Raw genomic sequence first — 23,069 nt, forward strand, 5'->3', positions numbered from 1 at the left:
ATCTCTCATCTCTCCCCATCTCTCCATATTTTTTTCATTAAACATTGTTTAATGAAAAATAATTCATTAAAGTTATCTCTTTTTTTTTTCTTTTAGTTTCTTTGCACTTTGTATTGATTTTTTGGGTTTTCTTCATTCTTTGGCCTCTTCATTTGTACTCTGAAACATAAACATTATTGAAATCCATATAAAAGAATCACCATCACTAGAATACATGCATATCTACCCATTGTATCTATTGGTTCTCTAGGAAATCCTTTCTCGTACATAGTTTATCAATGATTTTCCATCATATGTCTGCATACTTGTACTTGTTATCACCCCCCTCATCATTAATAATCATCTTATCCTAGGTTTCTTGGCTTGCATATAATCATAGTCTTGATGCCCTAGGAGGATGTGAGAACCTTAGAATGTTTATTTATCACTTGAAAGACATCTCACAAGATATTGCATAAAATATTTGGAGGAATATGACATGAAGTCCTACCCCTTCCTAAGATGGAAATAAATCAAATTGATATACTTATAAGTTAAGACAAAATTGTATAATTAATCTAATAAAATAACATCAGACAATATAATACGACACAAGCAAAATTTGAAACTAATTTATTAAACGAAAATTATGGAAATGAAAAGATTTTAATGTTCATTCTAAATAGTTGTTTTCATCCCATCCTTCTATAATCTAGGGGAGATAGAGTATGTTAAGTAAATTCATATAACCATTGCAACAAATTTATCATTACCTAGGATTTTACCTTTGTGCTTGGTAGTTAAAAAAAAAATGAAACATCAAACCTATCATAAGCATACTTTGGCACTTTTTCCATGACTTAAATGAGTCGTGTAATGAACTGATCATCATGAGGAAGAAGGGATAACAAACTCCATGGTTCCCTTATGTGAATGCATGCTTCTTCTATCCATAGATCAATCGAGCAAATATAATGATCCTTCTCTTTATAGGCATAATACCACTCATCATTATTGTTTATTAAATTAGAAAGAAAGGAAGATTGTAATGATGGCTCCAACAAGAACCTGCACAAAGACTATTGTTGTCCTTGGCTTACCCTAATCACATGCACACATAAACGATGAGATAATTGGTGTATACTTGATAAAAAAACAAAATATATTGGAACTCACAACTTACAATTAGTTGTTTTGGCAAAGGAGGCTAAGAGATAATGAAATATGTTTGAAATTAAAAATGTTGTGGCTTTCCCACTGATATAAGATTCATGTTCTTTTTGTTAAATGGATATTTATACCCATGGAACCATATATCAAAGGCATTTGTGACTAAAAAAGTATGTTATATCAGGGACATTGGAAATCCATTTTCTACACCTATACATATGTATGTTCCTATATGAGTTAATATGGTTGTTCATAATCATTGGAATAACTTAGTTTCTTATGCGGCCAAAATTCTAAAATTTTGAATCCCTTAGTGTTTGTGTCATATATAGTATCACCTATGAAGAAAGAATAGCTCAAATCCCATTTACATCTATCAACCTTGATGAATGCATCAATACTTTCCATTTATTTGTGGTCTCCATCCCCTTCAAGAGCATGCTTGATTACTGAATCCTCCTCTTCCAAATCACTAGGAGATGTGTCATGTAGATCAATTGCTTGGAAAGGACTAACTTGTGTTTTCATCTGCAAGAGGGAGGGTGCATTCTCGAATAGTCTCGACATCAAGGATCTCCTCATGTTCTTATTCTTTATTTTTTTTCTTATTACTAATAGAAGGATAAATAAATTCTTCATTATTTCTCCCTATCTCATAGTTTTCTTTTTCTTTATAAGCATGGTCAAAAATGTCTTCTTCTGCATCCACCATAGTTTTTCATTTTCAATATGATGAGACTCTTTACTATTATTATTTTCTTGAGAAGACATATTCAATTTTGTTGTCCTAGGGTCTTCTTCGTCAATGAACCATTCAATAATTTCAAGGTAAAGGAGTCATCCTTCTCTCTGACATGGGTATAGATGTGATAATGTCATGGTTTTTGTACTGACTGCTTCATTCTCAAGATGGATACCCATGATCTCTTTCCTTTTCTCTTCAATTAGATCATGTTTATCATTTGCCTCATTCATTTCTTTGAACCATTTCCAATAGGCCATCCATTCATCATTGTTTTCAAGGGAGGAAAGAGATGGTAGAACCTCATCTTGGAGATCTTCTTCTTCTTCACTTGAAAAACATTTTTCCCACACTAAGATCCTTTGATGCATTTGGATGAGGGTCACCTAAAATTTCTTGAATTTTATTTCCACAATAGCCATGGGATTTGGAACAACCTCTTTGATCATTTTTTATTCAGGTTTTCACATACAAAGCTCAGTATACCTCACTTTAACAAAATTTGATAAGAAATTGAGTGCATTCTCTCTTTCTTTCATTTATATAATGAGATCATTGGAGGGATGCTCATCCAATTTCATAACAAGTCATTGATCCTTTCTAGCATTTGTCCTTGTATGTCAATGAAAATATGAATAGCTTCAATCTCTTCATACCCATAGATCCACCACCTTTAAAATGTTTTGATGTATTGAGGGAATGGTTTTATCTCTTTTAGCGCAAAGTTGTAGTGCCATTTCCATGCTTCATATCTTTGCATTGCCCATGCAAAAGATTTCATTGAGTCATCTTCAAGTACAATGTTAGCATCAACAATATAATTTATAAAAGACTCTACGAAATATGAAGCTAACGATGGATTACCATTAAACTTATGGACTCGACTAGGCATACCAACTAGGGGAGAATGATGGTACCTCAGAATGCATGATAAATCCAAAGGAACAAATAAATAATCAAAAGATAATGTCTTATCATGATCCATACTCCATACATATTTGATGATAATTACTTAAGCTCAAAATCTACTTACCAATCTTAAATTACCATAATGTGGAGTCACCAATATTTACCTAAATTACCAAATTTTTTACCTTTGAGATTAGTTCCTCATGTTGTGTGTCTTTTCAAGTGGATTCATCATGTGAAACTTTGCAAGGTTAACAAGAATAATAATAATCTCACCAAGATGAAAAACAAAAACATTATTACCAATATGATTTCGTTGAATGCTTGATTAATTAACCTTTATCTCCACTAACAAAGCCAAAAAAATGTTACAATATAGATTAGCAGTCTTGTAAAGGTACAGAAAGACACTAAGGCAACTCCACATAGGACAAGTTCTCATTATCACCTTGAAATGAATCCCCACTCTTTAGGCCAACTCCTATAAAGTCACAACAAACTCCCCTACACAACTCCACCACAAAATCAATAGGTTGGTGCCAATGAAATCTTTCTTGGGTGACAGAGTCTAGCAGTTAATTTGAACAATTGTCAATCTAAAAATGATTTACTATTGCAGAAAAGCATAGACCAACAACCAAAACACTTAATAATTGAAATAATAAACCTTTGAAAAAGCACAAATTTGAGTGGGAACAACCCTTACCAACATTAGAACGAAAGGAATTTATCTACCTTTGGTATGAGTATGGAAAAGAAAAATTATCTTGTTGATTTAGACCCACAACCCTACAATTTTTTAGAAAACGTAGAAATCAATACGTTATAACCCATTTTGGGGCTTTCCACAAACCTTAAAATGTGTAAGAAACCTATGGATATGGGTTGAAAGTATTATTACCATGAAACATGAATTCAATGAGCCCACTAACACTTCAAAAGGATGAGTATTTCAAAATATATTCAAATATGGAATTTAAAAAGTTTTAGGGGTTAAATCCTCACTAGAGTAAAAAACAAGATTTTATTTATGCATATTTTTTATCTCAGCAAGTTTGGGGTTGATTATTCACTTTAAATAATTTTCAATGGGCTTCCAAAAGTGAGGAAAATGAAGGGGATTTCAGAGTTATACCTTTAGTTGCAAGATTAGCTTGAAAGGGCTTCACTTATCATGTGAAATGATGATTGTAATTTGTTATTACATACGTGCAAATCCCTTGGACAATGACATGTTTTGCTTGAAACTATCCTTCCATGCACACAATAAGTCACTATACCTTTCTTGGGAAAATTAGATAAATCAGTAAAGAAAAACCCAAGTGCCAAAATTAGCTAAATGATGGAAATTTTAGCTCAATCTAGTAAAATATGTTTTTTGTTGTATTTTCTATTTTTATTTATTTTAAATCAGAAATAAGCAAGGAATTTTGAAATTTGATGAAGTGAATATGATGTTTTCTTTGTGCCCTTCTAATTACGTCCTCTGGTGTCCAATTGTGATTACAACCCTCTCTAATTCAACCCTTTATTATTTGGACAAGGAGTGAGTTTGGAATGCTTGCACTAGTATCCACGACCCTTGTTTAAGAATGTTGTCTAGGCAATCCTCTCTGCGGACAGAGACGATCCCTCTAGCCCAATGAGTTGGACTAGCAACCTACGTGACAATCTACTAGACACTTTCCTAATTTACAATCGAAATAGGAGACGAGGAAGGTGGCCTACTTCATTCTGATGCTATAATATCCTCCTTTGTTGAAGACCTCAAATTGCTTGCACCACGGCTCGGTCCTACTGTTCACAACATTTAAATGTTTGCACAAGAGATCAAGACACAACAAAGCATGAAAGTACAAATAGCACAATCGACAGTAACCTACTTAACAGATCAAGGATCATTAAGATAAATGATGCCTTAAAATACAAATTTATGGAAAATGAACCACAGTTGTATATATTAATAGAATAAAGGAGGAAGCATACAAACAAGCCTTGATTTCAATAAGCTCTCCTTAATTGAATGTACAAGTCCAAGCTCAATCTCTCCAAGCACTCCTTCTCCAAGCCAAATGAGTAGCATGTAGGCACAATCTCAACGTAAGGGTGCAAATAGCAAAAGACCAACCATTTGGGAATGGGAGAGGATGAATATATAGGCAGGGAAAGGGTGTTAGGATAAGGCCCTCATCTCAAGGAGTTAGCTCATAGGGATAAGACCAAAAGGCCAAGTTGAGAGAACTCAACCTCATCCACACCGAACAACCTCCAGCTCATCGTTATGGAAGCCTCTAGATCACGAAGCTTCTTGTCCTCTTTGGGAAAATTTCCTTTTAGGGATCATCGCTGGTATCCAAGCCAAAAGCGTGATGGCATCATGGGGCTAGTATAGTGCAACTAGAAACCATCGTGATTTCCAGTTTCAAGGGGGCAATGATGCCAAAATTAGGGTTTTAGATCCATTTCCTTCATGGGAAGCTCAAGGCATTTTCAATCATTGTTTAAGGGAGGATTTGAGTTGCATATCTGGATGAGTACACTGCATGATGGTCATTTTTCGAGCACTGTGAGGCATATCATGGCGAAATGCAGGAGGTGTGACAAAATATTGTGTAACAGATGCCCCCTAAAGCATGAAGGCAGAACATAGAGTGATGATTGAGATGCTTTACGAGCTTTTGCAAGGACAAGAACCAACAATGTCAGGAGACCTACAAATCAAGGACACATATACATATACATATATGATATCAAAACATGAATCCACGGTATGGATGAAACCATATAAAAAATAAGGACTATGAGAAAGATCCATGGCATGGGCACAACCATTTGAATGAGAAGGATCATCTGTAGATCTAAGATCCAAGGTATGGATGCAGCCACCCGATACAGAAGGATCATCATAAATGTAAAGTCCCACGGTATGCTCACAACCATCTGTATAGAATAAACATCTGTACAACCATGAACAATACATAACTCCACGCAGCTTGAGTCACACCACATAAAACTTAGGGTATTGCACTCCATCCCAACCTAATCAAAGTACGAATTATAACATGAGAATGAATGTGTCGAAGTCGAACATGCTAGAAAACCACCTGATTACTGTCCAATGATGTGGACCGTTAACAGGCACAATAGAAACCACCAGTAATGAAAATGCCTTTCAAGGTACGATAGTACAATTTGTGAATGTGAAAATGATGCTGAAGTCGAACACTCGTGGAATCATCTGATCAAAGGTCAATGATGAAAACATGTCGTAAAATGTGAAGAAATTGGCATTAAGGCATGCAAGCTCTAAGGTACTGAAAGGGAGTCTCTAAGTCATCTTCCAAGATAATGAGCTAAAGTTGACAGGAGGAGGGCCATGATGATTCCCCAATAATCGACACGAAATGAGGAATAAAGTGGAATGAAATGAGTAGGATCCAAGACTGTAGCAAAGAGTCAAACATGTATAGGTAACAAAATGCAGATATGACTTCTCTTGAAAATATCGATGACATGACTCTGAAGTGTGGCAGCATTTGACTCAACACAGAACCATGGGTCATGATGACGAAATAGAATATTCATATGAGAGGAAAAATGGATCACTAAAACCCAGAAAGACAAGTGATAGAGTGAGGATATCCCAAACGCGACACGAGACGCAAATGAGTTTCATGTTCAAGAGCGACATGCTACCTATACAAGAGATGTTTCACTTTCACATTTTCCCCACTATTTCTAGTGAGTACCTCTTTATTTTTACACAAGCTTGAAGAGGATATCATATGCTTGTCATATAAGTTCACCCTTCGAACGAATCCATCCTAGTAAGTTTTATGAGTCTTAGGAAGTAGAAACTTGATCTCATCATGGTGACGATTCTTTCGTCGTAAAGTTTTAATGAGCCCGACGGAAGAATAACTCAACATATTTTTCATGTTTAAAGAGTTTGAAAAGAGACAAAAAAGAAAACTCCATCATGTCCCTTTTCGTAATTTGTCCCTCGAACCCGAAAAGGTAGAAAACAATATTCGAGAGAACCTCTTGACCATGTCGACCAAGGTGTACCTTTTTCGTAAATAGTCAATCTCAACCCGAAAAAGAGGTAAATGTATACTATGATGACGTCAATTCATTAAATTTAACGAGTTTGAAAAGACAAGTACTCAACAATATTTTCATTTTTCGAGAGTCGAAAAAGAGCTTAAAGATGACTCCTCCTGGAGAAATGAGTTGTATAAAAGGATAACAACTGGTTCCGATCATGATGGAACTGATCAAAACATGTAAAGGTCAAGAGGCTGGCTAATAAGACCACTCATCACAGATATTCCCCAGGCAAGGGTAAAACAACCAAGTGAAAGCATGTGATCGTCCAAAGAGATGGTGACGTTGGAATGAAAAAACCAAGGCTCATCTGGCAAAAATCAGCTGATAAAAACAGTAATCACGAGATGTAAAGTGGGAATGGTTTCATTTTTACACAAGATTTAAACATGGGAAACTATGCTTGATTATACTTGAAGATGGTTTCATTTTTTCACAAGCTTGAAACATGGGAAAAAACTATGCTTAGATTTGGTTTCATTTTTATGCAATATTGAAACAGAAACAAACTATGCTTGAATTTGGTTTCATTTTTACACAAGCTTGAAACAAAGATAAACTATGCTTGAGATGAGTTTGCATGCCCCCATAATAATGATTCAATTCGAGGTACATGCTCCCCATGTTTCATTTCATTCACCTAAGTATACTACAAGTTACTAACAGGTGCATGGAATGAAGGTTTGCTTACGAGATCAAGTGAAAGACTCGACTGGGATTTTAAGAGATCTAATCAAAGACTTGAATTGGAAGGGGATTTGTTTCATTTTTTAACGAGCTTGACACAAGACAAGGAAATATGCTCCATGGATCTTGTTTCATTTTTTAACAAGCTTGACACAAGACAAGGAACTCTACTCGATAGGCCTTTTACCACAACCCAAAAGAGGCCATGGATTCCAAGAGGTTCTCATCAGATGGGAGAACAACACTTTGGAAGGGACACATGTCCAGGGATCCAAATGAAAAATCGAGCTCCAATGCCCTAGTACATGGTGTACTACATCACCTACTATATCATCAGTAGATGTGGGCATGGAACAGGTGGCCATGTAATTAACCTGTGGCAGAGGTGATACTGCTTGCACATAAGAACCATTTAGGGATGATGGTTGAGTGGGAGTTGATTCAGGACCAATGAATGTAACCTGGTCAATAATCACAATGCTTCCTTCATGTGGGAAACACATCACTCGAAAGGGGGAAGAAACAAGGGCTCCCATGTCATAAACATAGTCATGGCCAAGGAGTAGATTAAAATCTAAAGGGCCTTGGACAACCATCACGTCTATATAGATAGTCTTTCCTCCCAAAGTATTAGGTAAATTAGGAAGGATCCCTAATGGTTGAATGGTTCCTCTGTTAAAAGCTAACGGATTCTGGGTGACGGGGACAAGTTGAGGAGAACCTAAAACTTGCCAAGAATTTGAGGACGGAATGATAACAGATGTGCCCTCGTCTATGATTGTGCTAGGTACGACCATATGGTAAGCTTGTACTGTAATCTGGAAAGGTACATAAGACGGAAGGTGATATCCTTCCAGTCGACTCCAATCAAAAGAAGTGACCAAACTACTTGGATGGGGTGTCGTAGGAACAGGAGAGCTACCCTTTTTCTCGATGGGAATAGGAGAAAACTCTCATGCACCTCAGAAACAGGAGGATTTACCTCCAGTTCATTCAAAACTGAAGAAACTAGAAGAACCCGAGCAGTACGAGGTTCACTCTCTACCGAAAAGGTACGGTTAAGTCAAGGTAGAACCAAGTCTACTGGTTTCTCAGCGAATGGTTGGTCCAGAATGGACTCACGAGACTCACTTTCAGAGAGGGTGGGTTGACCAAAGATGAATTTTGATCAATCACTGAATCAACTAGTGAAGGATCAAGGGAAAGCTTCCAATAACCGGCTGGAAGATGAGGCTGGGAAGAAGTAAGATTTTCCAACTCTTTGGAAGCTTCATTAATAAGAGGACAAAGGTGAATAGGATGGTTACCTTCACACAACTTATAGGGAATTTTGAATTTTCCCTTTTTCCCATGGACTTTACTAGTTGAAGGTTTATCACCAACATAATCACCAGAGGCTAATGACAAAGGTTGATGAGAAACTGTGGACCACACTTCTAAGACCTTGGGGATACCAGGGCAATTTCAAAGAAGATGGTCAACCTTACATAAAATGCAAGGGAATTTTACTTTCCGTGGCTGGTTGGAAGATTTATCTACATCAGTTTCATTCGTAGCAATGGTTTCTTGGTTGCCCCCTTACTTATTTTGCTTCTTCTTCCTCCTCCTCTTCTTCTTCTTCTTAGCTTTGTGGTAAATATAATCCAGACTTTCACCAGGCGAAGAGGAAGAACGAGGTGAAGAAATAGGAAAAGAAGGTGAGGGGCCAACTTTAGGATCAGCATGAGGTTGATGTTTTTCAAGTGGAGGAGAACTTGGTTGAAAAGCAGTTTCGACACTCGAAATCACCAACGTCGAAAATAACCAAATTGGCAGACCAATGGTCAATACAGGAAGGGCCAACATTGGCATATAAGGAGCACGAGTATTTCAAAAAGAAGGAAAAGGAATGGGATTCCCATTAGAGGGGTTTCCTTGACTGGTAGACTCAGTAAACGTTGCATCAGTATCAACCTAATATCTACTAAGGAGTATTTCCACAGGAAGGATGTCGTTCTGCGATCAATTAATTGAATTAATAACTTTAACAAAAATAAGTAAATAAGGGGTAATCTAGGCAAGAAGGTTTACTAAGTAACCGTGAACTATTATATACACCTTAGCTGAAACCAAGGACTTGATGTACGACGATTGATCTCCCCGAATGTTGTGTTTGGTGTATCACGTTTACAAGGCAGCTGACTTGGTTACCTGTGGCTAAAGGATAACAACCTAATGGGGTCTCCCAATATATACTCGACGATATGGGGAGCACAAGTCCGTGTTAGCGTTGTCTAATGCAGAACCATTTGATGAGAGTGTCCCTATATACTTATCATACTGAAGTGCCTCCGATATACCTGAAATTACTGGAGAACCTTCTATATACTTCCATACTGGGACGAGATTTCACCCCTAGGATACACTGCAAGCAGTTAATGAAAAATGTTATGTTTAAATATGTTGAAACACGTCTCTTGCCTAGACCTCTAGATATTTGTGTTAAATTCCAAATGCTCCTTAGGTTAATTGAGGTAAATTTTAACGTTTATCTTCAATTATGTTTTAGTTTTGGGCTCAAAATGATGTCACCTAAATTCCTAAGATGCAACTATATGAGAAAAGGAAAACTTTTCGTTTCAATGAAAGCTAGACTAATAAAGACAAGAAATTTCAATCAATAATGCATCAAACAAAATGCATCATGCAAAATGCCTTCCACTAACTTTCACTTTCGTCTTCTAAATGCAATTCCAAAAGTAAAAAATATTTTCACTTTTCACTATCCTAAATGCAACTTCTCGAAAGAAAAATGATTTTGACTTTACTAAGATGCATTTATATGAATCATGCTTTTCTTTTCATTTTGAATGATTTGATGCACCTAAAATAGTCTTTAGCTTTCAAAAACCAAAAAATGTGATCTATTTTCAATGATGAATCTCAAAATATAACTTTTCAATGCAACTAATCTAATGCATTTTCACGTAAATTAAATTTCGAAATACAAGCTAAAACAAATGCAAAACGATGTTTTCAATGATTTCCACATAAAACAACACTCAATCAATCAGAAAAATAAGCATCTCAACAACACCAACAAGCAGCAAGTGATAACCAATTGACTAGAAACCCTAGAACTCAATCAAATTTCACTTCAAATCCAATGAAACAAATTTTCCAAATTAATCAAGACAATCAATCAAAAACTGACAAATCCAAGCATACAAGATAGGAAAAGACCTTAGGGGCTAAGACACACTGGATTCTAAGGAAGAAACCTTAAAAATTCTCACATTCAAGGATCATCACTACTTTAGATAGAAAAATCCGTGATAATTAGGTTATCATCGCTTGCATAGTCAAAACCCACGATGGTCGAGGTCATCAACACTGCTTTGTATAGCAAAAGTAGTGATGATTTTTAGCGTGACCAAACAGTGAAGAATTTTTTTTTCATTGGGACTGTACAGGCAAAAATTCACGCTGCTAGTGTGACTATTAGAGCTAAACCCGCGATGGGCGAGGAATATGGGAAAAAAAAAAAATATTCCAAGAAACAATCCAGACTTAGCACTCTAAGGTGGTAATCAGTGATGGTATAAACCCATACTGATGTAGACAAGCAGAGAAATTGACGGTTGGTCTAACTAGTCAAAGGATCTGATTGAAGGAATGGATGGGAAGGGTTATAGCATCCCCAGCAGAATCGCCATTTTGTTTTCTAGGCAATCCTCTCTGCAGGCAGAGACTACCCCTCTAGCCCAATGAGTGGGACTAGCAACCTACGTGACAATCTACTAGACACTTTCCTAAGTTACAATCGAAATAGGAGACGAGGAAGATGGCCTACCTCGTTCTGATGCTATAATATCCTCCTTTATTGAAGACCTCGAATCACTTGCACCACGGGCTTGGTCCTACTGCTCACGCATTTAAATGCCTACACAAGAGATCAAGACACAACAAAGCATGCAAGTACAAATAGCATAATCAAAAGTAACCTACTTAACAGATCAAGGAGCATTAAGATAAATGATGCATTAACATACACATTTATGGAAAATGAACCAGCAGTTGTATATATTAATAGAATAAAGGAGGAAGCATACAACCAAGCCTTGATGTCAATAATCTCTCCTTGAGTGAATGTCCAATTCCAAGCTCAAGCTCTCCAAGCACTCCTTCTCCAAGCCAAATGAGTAGCATGTAGGCACAATCTTAGCATAAGGGTGAAAATAGCCAAAGACCAACCATTTGGGAATGGGAGAGGATGAATATATAGGCAGGGAAAGGGAGTTAAGATCTCTCCAAAGATAGGAGAAGGCCGTCATCTCAAGGATGTAGCTCATAGGGATAATACCAAAAGGCCAGGTTGAGAGAACTCAACCTCATCCACGCCGAACAACCTCCAGCTCATCATTCTGGAAGCCTCTAGATCATGAAGCTTCTTGTCCTCTTTGGGAAATTTTCCTTTTAGGGATCATTGCTGGTATCCAAGCCATAAGCACGTCGGCATCGCGAGGCTAGTATAGTGCAACTAGGGACCATCACGATTTCCAGTTTCAAGGGGGTGATGATGCCAAAATTAGGGTTTTAGATCCATTTCCTCCAAGGGAAGCTCAAGGCATTTTTCAATCATTGTTTAAGGGAGGATCTGAGCTGCATATCTGGATGAGTACACTGCATTATGGTCATGTTTCGGGCACTTCAGGGTATGTCACAACAAAATGCAGGAGGTGTGACAAAATATTGTGTATCAAAGACCCTCACTAGTGCAAAAATTCAACTAGGAGTGATTCCCTTTGTGGAATATCTTCATCCAATGGTTCAAATATGAAGCTAAGAGAGATCTTATCATTTAAGGAGAAAAACCAAATAAAGTTTTATCCAAAAATTAGATTTCAATAACTTCAGTTCAACAAGAAGAAGGTGAGGCCTATTTCCTAACCCTTCTACACCACATAACTATGTAGCCCATCAATGGATTGATCTGAAAATTTTGTGGAATATATGCAAAAACCTACAAAATATCTTATGAAAGTACAATAATTTTAAAAGAGCGAAGAAGAGAAATAATAGAAAAACCAACCCACAAATTGTACACAAGACATTACACCAAGGAAGTTCTTATTATGGCATTAATAATGAGACATTTTCATAACATATTTTTCAAGGAGGGAGAGCTCTAACTCTAAAGATGAGGCTCTCAACATCTAATCTTCTTTTGTTCCCTAAAAGGGTAACTTGTTATCTACAAAATACTTGGAGACTAAGTAAAAAAATAAATTTGTCTTTTACTTGCTTAAAACCCTCAAAGATGCAAGATGTGCCAACAAAGAGGGACTAAAATACAATAAAGGAGGGACACACGTGCTACAAATGGAGGATGATCCCCTTAGACTGAGCATAACTTCCTTTTGGATCATAATTTCTAAAAAATTCCATGTGGCATGGCAAGGATAATTTTTATTGATCAATCAGAGCCTTTTTTTACCAAGGACCCTGGGAACCTATGCATCGAGGTTCAAAAACTACCTTGGTACCCAAAAAGTTGGAAAAATGTGAGATGGAATTTTTTTATCAATTTGAGCCTTTTTTTTACCAAGGACCTCAAGAACCTGTGCATTGGGGTGTCCACAAACTACCTTAGGTACCCAAAATGTTGGACAATGTTAGATTTACATGGGGAGGAATTGTGCTAAGATGAAGACGTCAAGACCAAGGAATTCTTATAGACTCGATAAGAAACCATGTGGGAAAAAATAGGTGCACCGAGATTGAGAAAAAAAAGAAGGAAAATGTACAATAAGTGATACCCATTACAGGGATAAGCACTGAGTGTTCCTATAAATCATAAGTCCTAGTAGGCCCACCTCCATAATGTCTGCATATTTTCCTGGGACATATGAATGCTCATCAAGGCATGCAGTTAGCACCCATTTGGGAGATGTTAGTAGTGTCACTAAACCAAATACCACGAAGATGAAGCTAAGACGACTAGCTATGACCATCCACCATCCATTGTCAGGGATCTAAGGACACCATCACATAATTATCATCACAAAGAGGTTTACAAGGCTTTATATTTGCATTCCTTGGACTTAAAATGGTGATGCCAAGAATGAATCCATGCATATATGCCCTTCTCGAAAGAGTGGTAAAAAGTCCAATGTTATTCTGACCTTTAAAAAAAGATTATAGCTTATAGACTTTCTCAATTAAAGTGCACATTTTATATTTAAAATTTTCCTTTATTATATCTTTATTATTATTTTTTTATATGCTTAGAATTAAATAATAATTAAATTTATTGAATATAATAGAAATAAAATAATAATAATAATTAAAATAAAAAATAGAATTAAGATAAAACAATAGACATGTCTTTACATTTACTTCTACAATATATTATATTTATAAAATTAAAATATTATATTTAGATGATTTAGCTTTCAATAAATATAATATTGGAATTCTCTTTATAATATGTTCATCATGTTACAATAAAATCTAGTTGGCCTGGGAGAGGGAAACCCTACAAGGTATAAACTAGACAATGGGACAATAATGGGATAGAGGCCCAGTGTCACCTCATCCAAAACCCCTTGATCTTTACGAACTTTGACCGATGGGAGGAGTCTTGGTAAGAATGAGATCACTTTCAATATATATGCTAAGTATAAGGCACAAAGTGATCAAGCTAGAGCTCATTCAAGAGAGAAACTCAATAATGTTTCAAGACTTCAAAAGGAGCAAAACACTCTCAAAGAAAAGCTCTAGAAAACAAGGTTCGAGACCTAGGGTTTGGAGATGTTAGGTGAGAACAAGTGTTCACAAGGTCAAGGCCAAAGTGAAAGGGTTTATTACAACAATAATGAGTTATTTCAAGGCACATGAAACCCTCAAAAAATTCCTTAAGTTGAGAGAATGAAGACTAGGGTTTCCCTCTTAGGGAAAACACCTAGGGTAAGATATTTTATGGAAGAAATTTGAGTGGATTCCCACAAAATTGAGATAATTGGTGGAAAATCAATTCAAATTGATGTTTAGGTTCTCAAACTTTAAAAAATTGTTTTGCCTATAAATTCACACCAAGCCCTAGTTTCTTTCTATCCTTAAAAGAACCGAAATTTGGAGAGAGAAAAATGGATAAAATTTTAGAATGATCACCAAATACTTGGAATAGTTCCTTGTCCTTGGGTATATGGATTCATGGATGTCAAATATTGGTCAACCTTGCTTTTGAGGAACCTGAAAATTAATGCCTTAGCTTAATTTCCAAGTATTACCCACTCAAGGAATAATGGAGTTTGATGGGAAGAGATTCAAAGAGTTTCACCACTAGGATACTTCTTACAATGTCATGAATGAATAATTAATGCAATTATGTTCTAACCAAGGATTATAAGAAACCAGACTAATCACCAAACCAGTAGACCCCCAGACCGAGAACCGATCAAAACCAGACCAGAACCGATAAAAAATCTAGTCAACCAAAAAAACACATAAAATATTTAAATTTTAAAGAAAACCACGTGTATTCATGTGCATCCATATGAATCCAAACCATTTATACACAAATAAGAAAAAGTTATCATTTGTAGAGAATGTAAGGGTGAATATTACCAAAATAACACTGAGTGCAATCCATCTTTGAACAAAAAAACACATCAAAAAACATGACCTAGATGGACTCTAACATCCAAAACAAACCATCCTACAACAAATACCTACATATCATAAAAATATTTTCCTATATTGGGATCTCCATCATAAATATCACCCTCTAAGCATTAAAATAAGATAAAAAAATGCTTTCTATGTCAATTCAAGATTTTGTTTGAGTGATGGGTACATTTTTAGTAGGATCATGATAGAGGAGTTCAACAATCAATGCCACTAACATCAAGGTACATAGAGGGATTGGTGCTCTGGATTAAATCCTAGTTCAATACCTTCATACATGAAAAAATGCAATGGAAACATTGCAATCCCTCTAATCCTAAAATACTGGAAAAAAAAAAAAAAAAGTGGTGGATTTTGAGTGAGATCTAAAATTCTACTCTCTCCATATGAAATCCAATGAGGTCGGAACCACTCTCATGTTGATAAATATAGGGTGTAGATAGATTAGGAGATTTCTCTTACTTTTATAACTACATGTGATGTATTATTACTTAACTTGATTAGCTTATTCTTTCACTTGATTATTATTATGTTATTATCTTCAAACAACAACCAAAATATGAATATCAAATAGACAAGAGGACACCAAATGTAGACTCCAAGATAGGGACAAAACCTCTCCTCTTGAGAGGAAAATCCACAAGAATTATTCTCTTCTTATAGAACTTCAAATTACAAATTCTAAGACCTAAGACCCTTGTCAAAGACCCCTCCAAGACCAAACCAATATTCTCCTTCTTAGTGAACCTTTACAACTACTTTTATCTAGCAGCTTCCAATAATTTTGACCCAACAACTTCAACCTTCCAGTAGCTTTGATATTCCAACAACTTCAACCTTCCAAGAACTTTCATCTTCCAACAACTTCTAGCAACTTTGACCTTCCCCAACATTTCTTCTACAACTTCGACTTTCCAACAATATCTTCTGCAACTTCGACTTCCCAACAGTTTCTTCTGCAACTTTGAACTTTCTGCAGTAAAGTTGTGTTGTGAAGGCAAATCCCCTCTATGGAAAGAGGCAATCCCTCTAGCCTAATGAGTGGGTCTGGCAACAAACTAAACAAACTAACATACACTTTCCTAGCTTATGTTTGACAAATGCAAAGAGAAGGAGAAACCTACCTCGCTTTGATGCTAATCGCTCGATCCTTGGAGATGGCTTTGAATCGTTAACTCCAGGCCTCACTCTCTAATCATTCACATTCGAGTACCTGCAAGGAACATCAAAAAACTATGCAAGATACAAGAGCATATATGGCATAAATCAAACATAAACTACTTAATAGATCAAGGAGTATTAAGCTAATAGTATAAACATTTACACAATTATGGAAAGTGAACATCATATGTATATATTAATAAGCTAAAAAGGGAAGCATACAACCTATGCCTTGATGTTGGAGACCTCCTTTTGGTGGATTTCCAAGTTCCAACAAAGACTCTTCAAACACTCCATCTCCAAGCTAGAATGGGTAGCATGTAAGCATAATCTCGGCATAGGGATGAAGTAATCAATGACCAACCATTTGGGGACGGAAGGGAGTGAATTTATAGGAAGGAAGAGGGAGTTAGGGATCCGCAAAAGAGGGAGGAAGGTCCACATCTCAAGGGGAAAGCCCATGATGATAAGATCAAGGGGTCCAGATGGGAGAGCTCGACCATATCATCAACAACCCATATCCAGCTCAATGTTCTTGAAGGTTCTAGTGTACGAAGCTTCTCCTCCAGTTTGGGAAAACCTACCAGAAGAGGTTCAATGCAGGTTTTCCTATAAAACGCCGCATAGGTAGTGCTAGTGTATAATTGTGTAACTTTCCATCAGCATGGGTAGGTAGTGGAGAAAAATGCACTAATGCCAAAAATTGGGTTTTTAGGAAACCTTCTTCAGAATGAATTTAGGGTAGTTTTCCTTTTATTCTTCAGGGAGGCTTTGGTCTATATATCATGATGGATATGCTACAAAGTATTCAATGTTTTGGCACTTCAGGGTATGAACAGGAAGTGAACAAGAGGCGTGACAAAATATTGTGTAACAGATGGCCCCTAAAGCATGAAGGCAGAACAGGGAGTGATGGTTGAGATGCTTTACAAGTCAGTGCAAGGACGAGAACAACACCGTTAGGAGACCTGCAAATCAATCATATACACATACATATACATATATGACATCTCTGATGATCATGCCTAATGATACATGAATAGGCATCTAATAATACATGAATTTGCAATATGGATGCAGCCATCCGAATAGGAGGGATCATGTGCAAAGATCCTCGGTATGGTCGCAGCCATCCGAATAAAAAGGATCATGAATATGGACCCACAGTATGGTCACATCCATCCATCCATAGGAAACATGTGTACAATCATGAATGACTCATAACTCCACGCAACCTAGACTTTATCAGACAAAATCCAGGGTCTTGTGCTCAGTCCCGACCCGATTAATGTATGAATTCTAATAATGTGAATAGATGTGTTGAAGTCGAACATGATAGAAAACCACCTGATTACATTCAATAATCTAAATTGTTAACAAGCATGAGCGAAACCACCAATAATGACAATGGCTCTCAAGGTACAATCAACACAATCCATGAATGTGAATAATGAAGCTGAAGTCAAACACCCATGGAATCATCCAATTGAAAGGTCAATGATGTAAATTATGTCGTCGAATGTGAAGAACTTGCCATTGAGGCATGCAAGCTCCAAGGTACTAGAAGGGAGTTTCTAGATCATCTTCCCAGATAATGAGCTAAAGTTGATAGAAAGTGATTCATCAAAGGAGGGCCAAAATGAATCCCACATCATCGACACGAAACAAAAGGATGTAGTAGAGTAGATAAGTGTGATCCAAGATTGTGGCAGAAAGTCAGACAGTTTATAAGCAGTAAAGAACTGTAGATAGGACTTCTCTTGAACATATCAGCAACATGACTCCGGAGTTTGGAAGCATTTGACTCAACATAGGATTAGAGGTCATGATGATGAAATGGTATAATCAAATGAGAGGCAAAATGGATTCCCCAAACCCAGGAAGGCAAGTGACCAAGTGAGGATGTCCCAAAACCAACACGAGTAATAGATGAGTGTCATGTTCAAGAGTGACATGCTTCCTTTACAGAATACAAGAGATGATCACTTTCACTTTTTCCCCCAACATTTCTAGTGAGTACCCCATATATTTTTTATACCAAGATTGAAGTGGATAGCATATGCTTGCCATATAAGTTCACCCTTCGGATGAATCCATCCTCGTAAGTTTTACAAGTCCTAAGAAGGAGAAACTCGGTCTTGTCGTGGTGAATAGTCCTGTGTCATTTATGTTTTATGAGTTCGACGAAGGTAAAACTCGACATCTTTTTCATGTTTAGGGAGTTTGAAAAAGAAGCGAAAAAATAAAACTCCAAAGGTCCCTTTTCATAAATCGTCTCTTGAACCCGAAAAGGTAGAAAACAATATCCTAGAGAACCTATTAGCCATGTTCAACTAAGGTATTTCTTTTTCGTACAATAGTCTATCTCAGTCCGGAAAAGGGTTAAACTTGTACTGAGTAGACGTCTTTTCATTTATTTTTACGAGTTCAAAAAGAGAAGTAATCGGAAATAGTTTCATTTTTCAAGAGTTAGAAAAGAGTTTAAATATGAATCCACCTGGAGAAACGAGTGGTATAAAAGGATAGCAATTAGTTCCAGTGATGATGGAACTGCTCAAAACATGTAAAGGTCAAGAGGTTGGCTAATAAGACTACTCATTGCAGATGTTCCTTAGGCAAGGGTAAAACAACCAAGTGAAAGTGTATGATCGGAAAAAGATATGGTGACGATGGAATGAAAAAACCAAGGCTCATCTAGCAAAAACAAATTGATAAAAATAGAAATCATGAGAGGTAAAGTAAGAATGGTTTCATTTTTACACAAGCTTGAAACATAGGAAACTATGCTTGAGTATACTTGAAGATGGTTTCATTTTTTCACAATCTTGAAACATGAGAAAAACTATGCTTGGATTTGGTTTCATTTTTACACAAGCTTGAAACAAATATAAACTATGCTTGAGTTTGGCTTGCATGCCCCCGCATAATGACTCAACTCGAGGTACATGCCCCCCTAAGCTTCATTTCATTCACCGAAGTAGACTATTGGTTACTAACAGGTGGATGGAATGAAGGTTAACTTACGAGGTCAAGTGAAAGACTCGACTGGGACTTTAGGAGATCTAATCAAAGACTCGAATTGGAAATGGATTTGTTTCATTTTTTAACGATCTTGACACAGGAAAATAACCATGCTCATGGGGACCTATCTCATTTTTTAATGAGGTCAACATAGTAAAAGAATTATCCTCATGGGACCTATTTCATTTTTTAACAAGGTTGACATAGTAAAAGAACTATCCTCATGGGGACCTATTTCATTTTTTAATGAGGTTGACATAGTAAAGAACTATCCTCATGGTGACCCATGGACGATAAGAGACCATGGTTTCCAAGAGGTACTCATTAGATGGGAGAACGACATTCTAGAAGGGATACATGTCCAAGGATTCAAATGAAAAATTGGGCTCCAATGCCCCCAATACATGGTGTACTACATCACCTACTAAAGCATCAGTAGATGTGGGCATGGAACAGGTAGCCACATAATTAACCTGTGGCAGAGGGGATACTGCTTGCACATAAGAAACATTTAGGGATGATGTTTGATTGGGAGTTGATTTAGGACCAATGAATGTAAGTTGATCATGATGAAAACGTGTCCTTCATGCGGGAAACACATCACTCAAAACAGGGAAGAGACAAGAGCTCCCATGACGTAAACATAATCACAACCAAGGAGTAGATTAAAATCCAATGGGCCTTGGACAACCATCACGCCTATATAGACAATATTTCCTCCCAAAGTAATAGGCAACTTAGGAAGGATCCCTAATGGTTGACTGGTTCCTCTATTAAAAGATAACAAATTCTGGGTGATGGGGAAAAGTTGTGGCGAACTTAAAGCTTGCTAAGCAATTCAGGATATAATACTAACAGATGTGCCCTCATCTATGACCGTGCTCGGTACAACCATATGATAAGCCTGCACTATAATCTAGAAAGGCACATAAGATGGAAGATGATATTACCAGTTGACTCCAATCAAAAGAAGTGACTAAACTACTCGGAGGGGGTGTCGTAGGAATGTGAGAGCTACCCTCTTGCGCTATGGGAATAGGAGAATTTCTCTCATGCACCTTGGGAAATTGGGAAACGGAGGATTTCCCTCCAATTCATTCGAAACTGAAGACACTAGAATAACCTGAGTGGTATGAGGTTCACTCTCTACCTGAAGGTGGAGTTAGGTCTACCCTTTTCTCAACCAATGGTTGGTCGAGAACAGACTCACGAGACTCACTTTCAGAGAGAGTAGGGTTGACCAAAGATCACTTTTGACCAATCCTTAGATCAACTAGCCAAGGATCATGGGAAAGCTTTCGATAACCAGTAGGAAGACGAGGTTGGGAAGCAGTAAGGTTTTCCAACTCTTTGGAAACTTCATCCATAAGAGGACAAAGGTGAATGGAATGATTACCTTCACACAACTTACAGGGAAATTTGACTTTTCCCTTTTTCCATGAGCTTTACTATTACTAGTTGAGGATTTGTCACCAACATGAACTCCAGAGGTTGATGACAAAGGTCGATGTGAACCTATGGACCACACTTCTAAGATTTTGGGAATACTAGGACAATTCCGAAGAAGTTGGTCACCCTTACATAACATGCAAGGGAATTTTACTTTCTGGGGCTGGTTGGAAGATTTTTCTACATCAGTTGCATCCGTAGCAATGGCTGCTTGGTTGCTCCCTTTCTTATTTTGCTTCTTCTTCTTCTTCTTCTTAGCTTCCTAGTTACTAGAATCCAGACTTTCACAAGGTGAAGACGAAGAACGAGGTGAAGAATAGGTGAAGAAGGCGAGGGGTCAACTTTAGGATCAACATGAGGTTGATGTTGTTAAGGTGGAGGAGAACTTGGTTAAAAAGCAGTTTGGACACTTTGAATCACCGGGGTCGAAAATAACCAAACTGACAGATCAATGGTCAATCCAGGAAGGGACAACGTTGCCATATAAGGAGCACCAGTATTTCCAAAAGAAGGAAGAGGACTAGGATTCTAGTCAGAGGGGTTTCCTTGAATGGTAGATTCAGGAAATGTTGCCATCAGTATCAACCTAATATCTATTAAGGATTATTTTCACAGGAAGGATGTTGTTCCGTGGTTAATTAATTAATTTTAGAAATTAACAAAATAAAATAAAAGAGGGGTAAGCTAGGCAATAGGATTTACCAAGTATCCGTGAACCGCAATATACACCTTAGCTGAAACCAAGGACTTAACATACGACGACCAATCTCCCCAAATGTTGTGTTCGATGTATCACATTTACAAGGTGGTTGACTCGGTTACCTGTGGCTAAAGGATAACAACCTAGTGGGGTCTCCCAATATATATTCGATGGTATGGGGAGCACAAGTCCGTGTTAGCATTGTCTAATGCATAACCATTCAGTGAGAGCATTCCCATATACTTTCCATACTAGAGTGCCTCCGATATACTTTCGTATTGGAACAAGATTTCATCCCCGGGATACAATGCAGGAAGTTAACGACAGCTGCTAGGTTTATAGACGTCAGAACACGTCTCTAGCCTAAACCTCTAAATGTTTGGGTTAAGTTCCAAATGCTCCTGTTGACGATGCTGGACCCGCCAACATTTCAAGGGGATTTCCCCGGTAAGAAGTCCCAATCAGACCTCAGACCGTTTGGTGTAGGAGTCCCAACAGTGGGTCGTAAGGTAATACCTTGACTGCAATGTCGCATAGAGGCAAGTAAGATAACTATGTCAGTAGCAAGGGTGTGACTGATGCAGTGAGTCAAAGAAGTTGTATGAGAGGTTCTAACACATAAATGGTAGATGAGGGTAAAGGTGAGTTCCAGGTTGAAAGGAATCAATCCCAACTCAGCTAGGAACACACAACACAAAAGGACATGCACAGCTTCCAGCGGAACAATCCACATGGATGCGGCAGTCACAACATACAAGGTAAGATAATACATACAACACTCACGGATCAGTCTGAGACGAGTGCAACAGTTGTTACAACAAGGTTCATGTGAAAGATCTGTCTGGAGTCCGGCAGAGTAGTTGACACAGACGGGACAACGTTAACAACATATACAACACATTAACAACAAGATTCATATAATTGCATACAAATCAGTTCATACAAAAATACTAAGTTAAACAACATATATCATTAAGGAAACCAGAGCAGTAATACTACAATAACAACATATGCATGAAAATGTGTTGGCTCTTATTATATAAAGAAGTGTTAGTCACAATCATACAACACATCCATGTAAACCTACTAGCCCCAACAGTGGAACGTTACAGCCACATCCACCAGCTCCTCCAAAGAGATGAACTAGCTCTGTGCAGTGGAGAAGCCAAGGCGCATTACAATATTGTCCAAGATTTATCCAAGATAGTCTTATCAGAAGCTTGGCTGACCAAAAGCCTATACAATGTGTTATGAGGGACTATTTATAACAAAGGGTGGGGTAACCCTTGACATTCCCCTTTGTGATAGTTCAACTACCCTCATGACTCTTCACCTACTCCATGACTATTACATCCAACTGTTGACACTTGAATTACATTTGAAATGACTCAACATTATAATGCACATGTACTCATGTGAGACAACATGGCTTGAGAAAGCCTTGTAAGACATCACTAACACTTGGTCCGTTGTGGT

This window comes from Pinus tabuliformis, chromosome 3_2 (genome assembly GCF_031772625.1).
Source record: "Pinus tabuliformis cultivar Carrire ecotype Pingquan chromosome 3_2, CPIR1, whole genome shotgun sequence".
Classification (NCBI taxonomy): Eukaryota; Viridiplantae; Streptophyta; class Pinopsida; order Pinales; family Pinaceae; genus Pinus; species Pinus tabuliformis.